This window comes from Quercus suber, unplaced genomic scaffold (genome assembly GCF_002906115.3).
Source record: "Quercus suber isolate HL8 unplaced genomic scaffold, Cork oak 2.0 scaffold_555, whole genome shotgun sequence".
Classification (NCBI taxonomy): domain Eukaryota; kingdom Viridiplantae; phylum Streptophyta; class Magnoliopsida; order Fagales; family Fagaceae; genus Quercus; species Quercus suber.
The window spans coordinates 89787-99862 of NW_027070003.1; positions in this window are offsets into that span (position 1 = coordinate 89787).

Here is a 10076-nt window from a genome sequence, read left to right on the forward strand (position 1 = left end):
GTTGTTGCCGCCGGAATTTGTTGTTGTTGTTGCCGGAAAATGTGAAAAAATGGTAGGAAAATAGCATTTTCCTAATAGAACCAAACACATGAAAATATTTTTCACAATAATTTTCATAATACAACCAAACACATGAAAATATTTTTCTTTTCTGGAAAATAACATTTCCGGAAAATAAGTATTTTTCAAAAAATATTTTACGGGAACCAAACGGACCCTTAGTCTAATCCTTGCATTTTAAAAAGAAATAATATAAAATTTTGAGATATTCTTGCATTTTCAATTTAAGCAATCTGTCAGTGGATATTATTATTTTGACAAATAAAACGCCATGTCAAAATCTTCTATTAAATTTTAATGGAGTTGATTACATCGAATAATTTTAGAAACATACCTAATTTTACAATTTATTAATTTGTGTAATTGTGAGTGATAAATACTTTTTATATACTACTAATTATATGGATCTACCAATTGACAAAAGTAGCACTCATGTGATATATAGTTTTTTTTTTTTTCTAAAAAAAATATTTAAGAGTGGAAAAATTTGAATAGTGAATATTTTTGTTATAAATATTAGAAGATAATAGTTGAATAATAAACGTTTTGATATGCATAACACATGTATTAAATTAACACACAAACATACTATCAAACAAAAAGGTTAATTATCAAAACTGAAACTCACCAAAAAAAAAATTAAGTATGATATTTGTATTTTTAAGCAAAAGTTGCTTGCTTTTGTAAGATTCTTAACCATACGTTCTTTAATATTTTTGTCCTTGCCTTGAAGAAAAATACTGAGTGGCACGAACATATTATAGAAATCTCCACGTATTTACAGTAATGAGGAATTGTGGAAAAGCACCTAGACAGTTTAAGACATAAGTTCTTCAGGATTTTGATTGATATCAAAATTTTTCTTTATTACTTTTTGGCATGTAGAGCAACCTGTGTTCACAAATCGAAAGAACTTTAACAGTAATGCTACTCTTGCCTTTCTTTCTATCCTTTTTCTCAAAAAATTTATTACCGATAGTACTAAATTTAAACTTCTCATGATTGAGTTTTAATTTGGAGAATTAATAAAGTTCATTAAGGGCATGAATTGAGGAGATAAAAATGGTTAACAGAAACACTTGTGTCTGGAAGAGTTTTCAAACATATATAAATCATCCAAAAGACTTGTGAGTTGTGAATTGTGATAGGATTGTAGAGTTATTTTATTTGTTTGTGTATGCATTTTTTTTTCTCCCATTTTTTACTTTCTTTTGGATAAGGATCAAAACTTCAAAGAGCTTATGCTTATGTCATGCATTCCATTTTTCTTTAAGCTTTATGTCAATTTGGAATTTTGCACCAAGATATGGATGACTTAATTAACAAGACAATGATACATTTTATACAACCCATAAAATGATTTGTCTTCAAAGTTTAAACAGGGAAAAGGGTACAAATCTTAATGAATGATTCGTAAAATTCTAGTCAGTCAAGCACAAAGAAAGTTCAAGACAATAGACCCAAATGTTTAGCCAAAAAAGAAAAAGAAAAAAGACCACAAGCTTGAATTGGTTCTTTTGATCTGACAAGTGTCATCATCTGTACCCTCAAATATCACATGGCATACTGACAGTCATGAGACTGAAGTCTGAACCACGAATTATTTATAAATTTCCTTAAATATGGGGTTCCTTTTTAAATGTAAGTCCATGTCGTCTAAGCAAGTGGGTTGGTATATGACTGGTATCTTCTCCTAGTAGCTTCCGTCACACGTCTTATTTGTCAAATCTTTATCAATAAATTGTTAAGGCCCTAAAAATTATTGTTAAGGCCCTAAAAATTAAAATATTTGAGAAGACATTATTTAAACACAAATTAACATTTTATTTATTATGGTCTTAATTGTTAATGTACACATCAATCATTCAATTAATAAGTTAAATAGAGAGCCATAAACAATTCCAAAATTAGCAAAAATAAAACAATTCCAAAATTTTGAAACTTAATTGTTGTTTACTTTTTTTTATTTTTTTATTTTTTATCAATAATTGTTGTTAACTTGTTATAATTTTATGTGATCTCAAGTCCTCCATTACATAAATTGTCATTTTAGTTTCTTTTATAAAAGTTGATAATATTTTAATATTTTCCACAAAATAAAGGTGCATTAAAATTCTTATTAAAAGTCAACAGATGAACCACCACAATCAATGGGTTATGAATATTACAAAATCTAAAGTTTGAGAGCTTCCCAACTTAATTTGCAAATCCATCTGCACATTGATTTGCTTTAAGGTAAACAAGCTTCATTGAAGAATTATGGAATGTCCTCAAAAAGTTCCCGCAATTAAATAGAAGAGATTCCATATGTTTTCAATTTAAACCACCCAGGCATGGTTTTTTTTATCACTTCTCTTGATTTGGGCCTGCAATCTAGGAGGCTTATTTGAGTTGTTGGCAGTGATGAACACTATAGTTGAACGATTTGAGCCTATATATATATATATATATATAATTTGACATTAATTATGCCTAAGGGGGGGGGGGGGTGTTTTGCAGCCCTACCCTTGGCATCCATAAGAAAGGTATACCATGCTGAACTTTAGAGCTAGGTACTGCCTCCACCACAACATGAGTTTAGATAAATTTCAACCCAAGAATGATTTTCATTATTATCTAATCCAACTTTTTTTTAAATGGAAATTATTTAATCCAACTTGAAAGACAAACATATTTGAGTGTATCTCTACTTTCGCAAACAATGAATTTGGCCACTATATTGGCCCTTACAGCAACCCAATTGCAATGAACAAAAGCTTAAGCAGCAGAAAGGAAATACGCATGACTAACTCATCTAATATTAAAATAAATAAAAACAAAAAAACAAAACAAAACAAATCTTAAAATAAAATTTTTGGTCAGTATCCAGAAACAAGTTACTAACATCAGTAATTTTGCCATCTTTGTTTCTGATAACTTGGACAATGTAATTTTCCTCTTGGCCATCTGCAGTAAGTCGAAAGCATCCTAGAATAATGCAATCTGGACGAAGCCACCTGATAGAATCCACTGGTGCAAATATTCAAGATATATTTTAGTTTCAGTGCTCAAATAATGTTTAAAAAAATTAAAGAAAAATGTCAAATAAGATAAAAAGGAAGAAGAAGAACGGCAATATTTTAACAAGAGACTTTAAAATTAAGCATCAGACAATAAGCTTAGATTAAATGGAAAGTGGAAGCTCTTCCCACCATAAAGAAAGAGGAGGAGAGTGAGGTCCTGGTTTCGATAGAAAAATTGAGCGTGTTATGTTCATCAACAACTGAACTTACACAGCAAACAAAACCTTTAAACAACAACTAACCTGAGGAATAATCAAGGGAACTACATATTAATTCCAAGTTTTTGATAAATGTTTAGTATAAACTCATACCAGCTCCAAACCCTTATCCATCACTTAGCTTTGTTTAGGAACACCCTCAACACTAAGGCAGAAACACTGTTCCATTCACCCACATGTGAAGAATGGCCATACTTTAACAGGAGACATCAAAATTAAGCATCAGCCAATGAGATTAAATGGAAAGTGGAACCTCTTCCCACCATAAAGAATGGGGAGGATAGGGAGGTCTTGGTTTTGATAGAAAAATTGAGCATGTTATGTTCATCAACAACTGAAGTTACACAGCAAACAAAACCTTTTAAAGAACAACTAACCTGAGGAATAATCAAGGCAACTACATACTAATTCTGAGTTTTTGATAAATCACTAGTATAAACTCATACTAGCTCCAAACCCTCATTCATCACTCAGATTTGTTTAGGAACACCCTCACCACTAAGGCAGAACCATTTTTCCATCCACTTACATGTGAACTCAGCTCTAAAGATTTAATTGTTTATCCAATTCCACAAGCACACAAGAATCAAAGGAAATTTCTAAGCTACATTTAGTTTGTAAAAGAAAAGCAAGAAAAATCAAGTTTGCATGCAGAGTTTGACTAAAAATGGAGAAAAAAAAAATCAATCAGCAATCTGCAGGAAAAAATGTATTGACAATCTATGAACGGGAGCTTCAACTAAAAAGAAGGAACAAACCTTTTGCAATACAGTCAGAATCCCCAATCAACGACTTAAATGATAGTGACATACAGAACCGCTCCTTGAATCTTGAGGACATAATGCTAAGGACATTTTTCCTTACCACAGCAACAAACTTTCCTTTTGCACTCCATTCAACTATGATGAAGCAAAAACTTAATTAGCAATGGAAACTATACAACTTTTTTTTTTTGTTTTGGGGGGGAGGGGGGGGGGGGGCGCATATAAGCTGGAGCTATAATTCAATGCCCCAAAAGATGAGAATTTTTCAGTTTTAATGTGGAGCATAGCTTTAATGTAAAGATTGGACAACGATTTGTTACTTGTTCATTTGGTAACTGATGTATCCAGAGGTTTCTTAAAGTTCAAAAGGTATTGGAATAGGTGATTCCCAGTGCTGTGCTGTGGGAAAAGTGTCATATTGACTTATGTAGAAAATGCAATGGAATACAGAGGTCAGGTCTCTTAAAATGCCGAGGCCCTAGGATGATAGCTATCACTCATGTCCAGCATTGGAATTACATTTCCCAGGAAATCATTGATTGGTCCCAGATATATCCCAAAATTTCTAAGATTAGCAATATATAAGATGTCTATGAGTACCATTTTACATACAAGATAAGGGCTCTCTTTTGGATACCCCTTAAAAGAGCAACACCACTAAGTGCCTATTCATTATCATTGGTAAAAACAATGAGACACTCTTCCAATAAATCTTGCTCTAACACTTAGAAGGAGCAAACACACTCCAATAAGAAATATCACAAATCAGTATATAATACTTCCAATTATATTTCGACTTAATGCTACTTCGCAGGTGAGCCTGGCAGCCTACTTGACCATGGAAGAGTTTTGCACATTACCTTCAATAATGTTGATATGAAAACCATATAAATCATCATCAGCTTTTAGATTCAACCTTTAGTAGGCAGGCATAATTTTATATTGCATGTCAGTTTTAAGTGGTAGATATTATACAAACTTTCAGTAGGCAGACTTTGTATCACTGCTCTTGTCTTGCCTTTCCCATTTTCAAAGGAGGAAAAAACTATTCATAACAAATTAACAATAATAATTAAAAAACAACAAAAACAAAAAACAAAACTTTTGTTCTTGCAGATTACAATAAAATAATGAAAGCCGTAGCAACATTATAGCATTCCCATCATAATAATGTAACTTATTCGTTAGAGAGACAAAGATGCAAGTGTTTGTCTGACAGAGTAATTACTGAAAACTGTACGTGAACCATATCAGAGAATTAAAGTCAATTAAATATCACATACCAGCATCAACATTATCCATTACTTCTTTAAACAGCCCATCCAAGGCTCCATGATATAACTTCCCAGAATTCGAAAGAACAACATAAGAATTTTCTGACTTGTTTCTCCATCTGAAGTCTTTTACAAAGTTCGTTTCATCAACAGAGCAAGAGAAAGATGGTTCAACTTCCTGCATAATGGGCAGTGGAAATGAAAATTGACAAAAATATAATTTTCAGTTCAGTCGAAAAGTGTTGGTTTTGGCGGGAGGAGCAAGAACAAGAAGAAATACCAAGCCAAATTAGCAACATATATATATGCCTCTGCTTTTTTTTTTTTGGGGGGGAGGGGGGAGTGGGGAGGTTTATTTTTAACTGAAAGTTGAATTAGAAAGATTAGAGAATAGGCAAAGTTTTTTCATCAGAACTCTTCCACTCATCTCCACACTTTACAGGTCACTTCACCGACTAACTTTCCTCTTTACCCATTTTTCACTTTCACAATTCACTCCCTTTATATTTGTACTTTATGAAGTTAGAGACTTTAAGCTAAAGTGTAATCAGCTGTATTGTTGGATTGTTGAACCTCCTACGTACATGTGTGTAAGTGCATTATTCAGGTGATGTCTGGTTCCTTGCATGTCTTTTTGAATAATGAACTCTTGATCAGTCTAGACAACTTTTTTTTTTCTTTTTTAAAGGATAGATAACTTTTATCATGTACTTTTAAATTAGTTGCATATGCTACTGTTGCCTCGTAAATCTGATCTAAATCGATCCTTAAGAGTTTTGTCTAAATCTAAATCGATCCTTAAGGTATCTTTCAGTTAAATTCAAATAGATGCTTCCTTCGCCTATGAATACTATAGATAACTGTTTCAGTATCTCCCCACATAATTTGCAATTGCAACTTAGTTTAGTACTCAGAACCCTGGTCCTAGGCTTCATGTATTTCAATATTAATATAGATAACTATATGACCATTAACTAAAATATGTCTATGGTTTTAATTTAGAAGTTCTTAATTACGCTTCTTTATTATTGGGAGTACTTGTCTTTCAAAGGAAAAGTTATTTAGATCCTACCCTCTCTAGGTGTAACAATGATATAAAAAAGTCTTTATGTATTCAATAAAAGCAAGAAATAGTGAGATTGATTGTTATAAAATCCAACACCTTATTTAAGTTTGAGGGTTTGATTGCCTTCTCCAATCTAAACTCATTTTTCACTCTATTCACTATTTTACCAAAGAGTCATGAAACACATTCAAAATCCAATCTTTTATAACCTAAATCTACCTAACCCTTAAAACATCTAATATTCAAGAATCCTTCAAGATCTCATCAAGAAATATAATTTAGTGTTGAATTCCTAAGATCTACATCGAAATGTTCGTGTATCCAATATAAGGCTTTGTCTTGCGCCAATAAGAATGGTCAAGGGTAAGGGTGCTTGTGTGACTTACCTATTAAAAAAATTTCTGTTTCACCATATCATGTTCTTAGTTATAAAAAGAAGGACTTATATATGGTTGTAAAGTAGAAAATATAGAATAAATTCCCATAAGACAGAAGATGTTCTATTTCTTATTGTGACCTTTGTAAGTTTCCACTTCTAGATGTTTAAAACTCCTGGAAAGAAAGAAAATAATAAAAGCCTAAAAATTCTGTTCAAGTACATTGTTGTTTGATAGTGATTTTTATTTAACGTGTGATCTTCTTTAGCTAGGTAGTGAGTGAGATGATGCAAAAGGAAAGCAAAGTGGTTCATCACCAATTTTGAACATGTTCCTATTTTCCCTCTCTTTCTAGGTGATTTTGTTTGTCCTTTTCTGTTTCTTTAGAGAGAGAGAGAGAGAGGGGGGGGGGGGGGGTCTTGATGTTGGGGATATGTGGTGTATAATGTTCACTTGTTTTATATTTAATGCACTAGCTGATGCAGCTGATGTAGGATGGCTTATTATTTGGAGTTTAGTTTTGCTGTGCTCAATATAGGTTGGCTAATAGTGGCTTTAGATTTTCGGATTTGTCCACTACAAGGTTAAGGATTAAAAAGTTCTTCAATTGGAATAATTTCAAAAGTCAAATTGGAGGGTGCAGGAATTTTCAGGCAGCTGCAAATTAGGATGCTTTATGTAGGGTTACTGGCTAGAGGGGAAAATGGTGGGAAAAGGTTAAGAAAGAAATACTAGAGGTTTGTGCTTTTAATGGTGTAACAAAATGGCTATGGCTTAGGGTTCAAAAAAAAGTATGGAAGCAGGGTTCAAAAAAAAGTATGGAAGCAAGTCTTGGTGGCTGTGGTGAGAACTGTGAACANTAACTAATTGGTGGCTATGAATACATATGCAGGCACAGTTTGTTAAAGCAGAGAAGAATGTAAAGGAGTATAACATTTCAGTTGATCTAATGAAGGAGAGCAAAAAATTGCTTGAAAGGGCATAACTTGCTGAAAAGGATATGAAGTAAGGCCATACTGAGCTCAAGTAGAAGAAGTGATTTAAGTTCCCTTAAATAGGTACACGGCTATTTGTTCCTATTTTCCCTCTCTTTCTAGGTGATTTTGTTTGTCCTTTTCTGTTTCTTTAGAGAGAGAGAGAGAGAGGGGGGGGGGGTGGTCTTGATGTTGGGAATATGTGGTGTATAATGTTCACTTGTTTTATATTTAATGCACTAGCTGATGCAGCTGATGTAGGATGGCTTATTATTTGGAGTTTAGTTTTGCTGTGCTCAATATAGGTTGGCTAATAGTGGCTTTAGATTTTCGGATTTGTCCACTACAAGGTTAAGGATTAAAAAGTTCTTCAATTGGAATAATTTCAAAAGTCAAATTGGAGGGTGCAGGAATTTTCAGGCAGCTGCAAATTAGGATGCTTTATGTAGGGTTACTGGCTAGAGGGGAAAATGGTGGGAAAAGGTTAAGAAAGAAATACTAGAGGTTTGTGCTTTTAATGGTGTAACAAAATGGCTATGGCTTAGGGTTCAAAAAAAAGTATGGAAGCAGGGTTCAAAAAAAAGTATGGAAGCAAGTCTTGGTGGCTGTGGTGAGAACTGTGAACAACATTCCAAGATCAACATTGAAAGCTTTGGAGCTTTTGGGTTTTCAAGGGGTGGAATGTTGAGTTAGGTTTTGCTAATAGGATTTTGTGGATGAGTGATGCTAGGGATACTACAAATTCTACTACATAACTCTTACAAACTAATGTGTCTTCAATCACACAAAATATAAAATAAAACAAAATAAACTGAAACTCTAACGTTCATTTATTATGTTGAAGTCTACCAATCACATTCATTGCCATGTTAGTTTGTAAACATTTTGTAGTAAAATGTGTAGTAACTTTTGCATTTTCTTTTACGGATTGATTGGTGTTGTTAATGGCTTTGTTTCGGTCTAGTTGTGTCTCATAACTAAAGAAAATAAGAGAGAAAGAAAGAAAGCAATAAGTGAACTCATGATAGGACCCATGGGCCATAAGCCCATAACTATAGCTAATAGTAACACTTCCTAAAATTAAAGGCGATGCTTGGAATTTAAGAAAGTGAAAGGTTCCAAAGCAGTGGCTGCCTATTTCCAAGAAACATGGAATATTCAAATTAGGCCTCACCCTCAAGTTAAACCTAATAGAAAACTTCTCGTCTTTAATCTTTTTATTTCTTGAGCTCCTTGTATCATGCACGGTGTACTTATTTTGTTATTACATTTTGTTTTAGATTTGATGGATGGGTTGCGAGAAATTCCTGGCGGGGAGGCTTTGAAACTTCGAGTAGAGGCAAGTTAAACATTGTCCTCTTATATGCTATCATTTTTCTCCTAATGCTTTTGCATATTTAAATTGCATCATCATTAGTTGTCATAATGAACCCCCCATCAAATCCAGGTTGCTTCAAATGGATAATGAAGACTTCTGATTTGGGGGTTCCTTTGTGATTAATAAGATAGCTTAATATGATAGTACCCTTCTCTCTCTCTCTCTCTCTCTCTCTCTCTCTCTCTCTCTCTCTCTGTAAGTAAGAAAGGTGTATATTCAAAAAATTGCTATATGCAGAGAAGCACAAAACAAATCAAAAAGTACAAAAAATGAGAGAAAAGCAAAAACATAAAAGAAGAACTAATTACAAAGAAAGAGAGAGTTAAGAAACAAAGGGAGAGAATCACTAGATGTGAGTCCCCAAGTCCAAGACCAATCAAAAAGGGAATTAGAAAAGAGAGCAAGCAGCTAGTCATCACATCTATCTAAGTCCTCAAAAGTCCGCTGATTGCATTCCCTCCAAATACACCACATCAAACACAACAGAACTAAATTCCAAATGTTAGATGAGTACTTCTCCAACCAATTCCACCAACCAAATGGAAAACTTGCCACCAAACGTGAAGGAACCCACGAAATCCCAAAAGTTCTAAAGACAAAACTCTACAGCCAATAAACCTTTCCACAATGTAATTATTGCCCATGAGAATCCTATCCCATGCGGTTGTCCAAACAAAGAAAGAGACATGCCCAGGTGCTTTAACTTTCCAAATACCTTTCCCATGGAAAAACAACGGAAGAAGAACCACTTAATTTATGATAAAACAAATTTATATATTACTAAAAGCTGAAGCGTAGCGTTTAATGTTGTTACGCTCCAATTAAGCCACATCAACACCGTGTCATCATTTATTTTATTTTTTTTTATTATTTTATTTTTTGTTTTATCGATTGCCATTTATT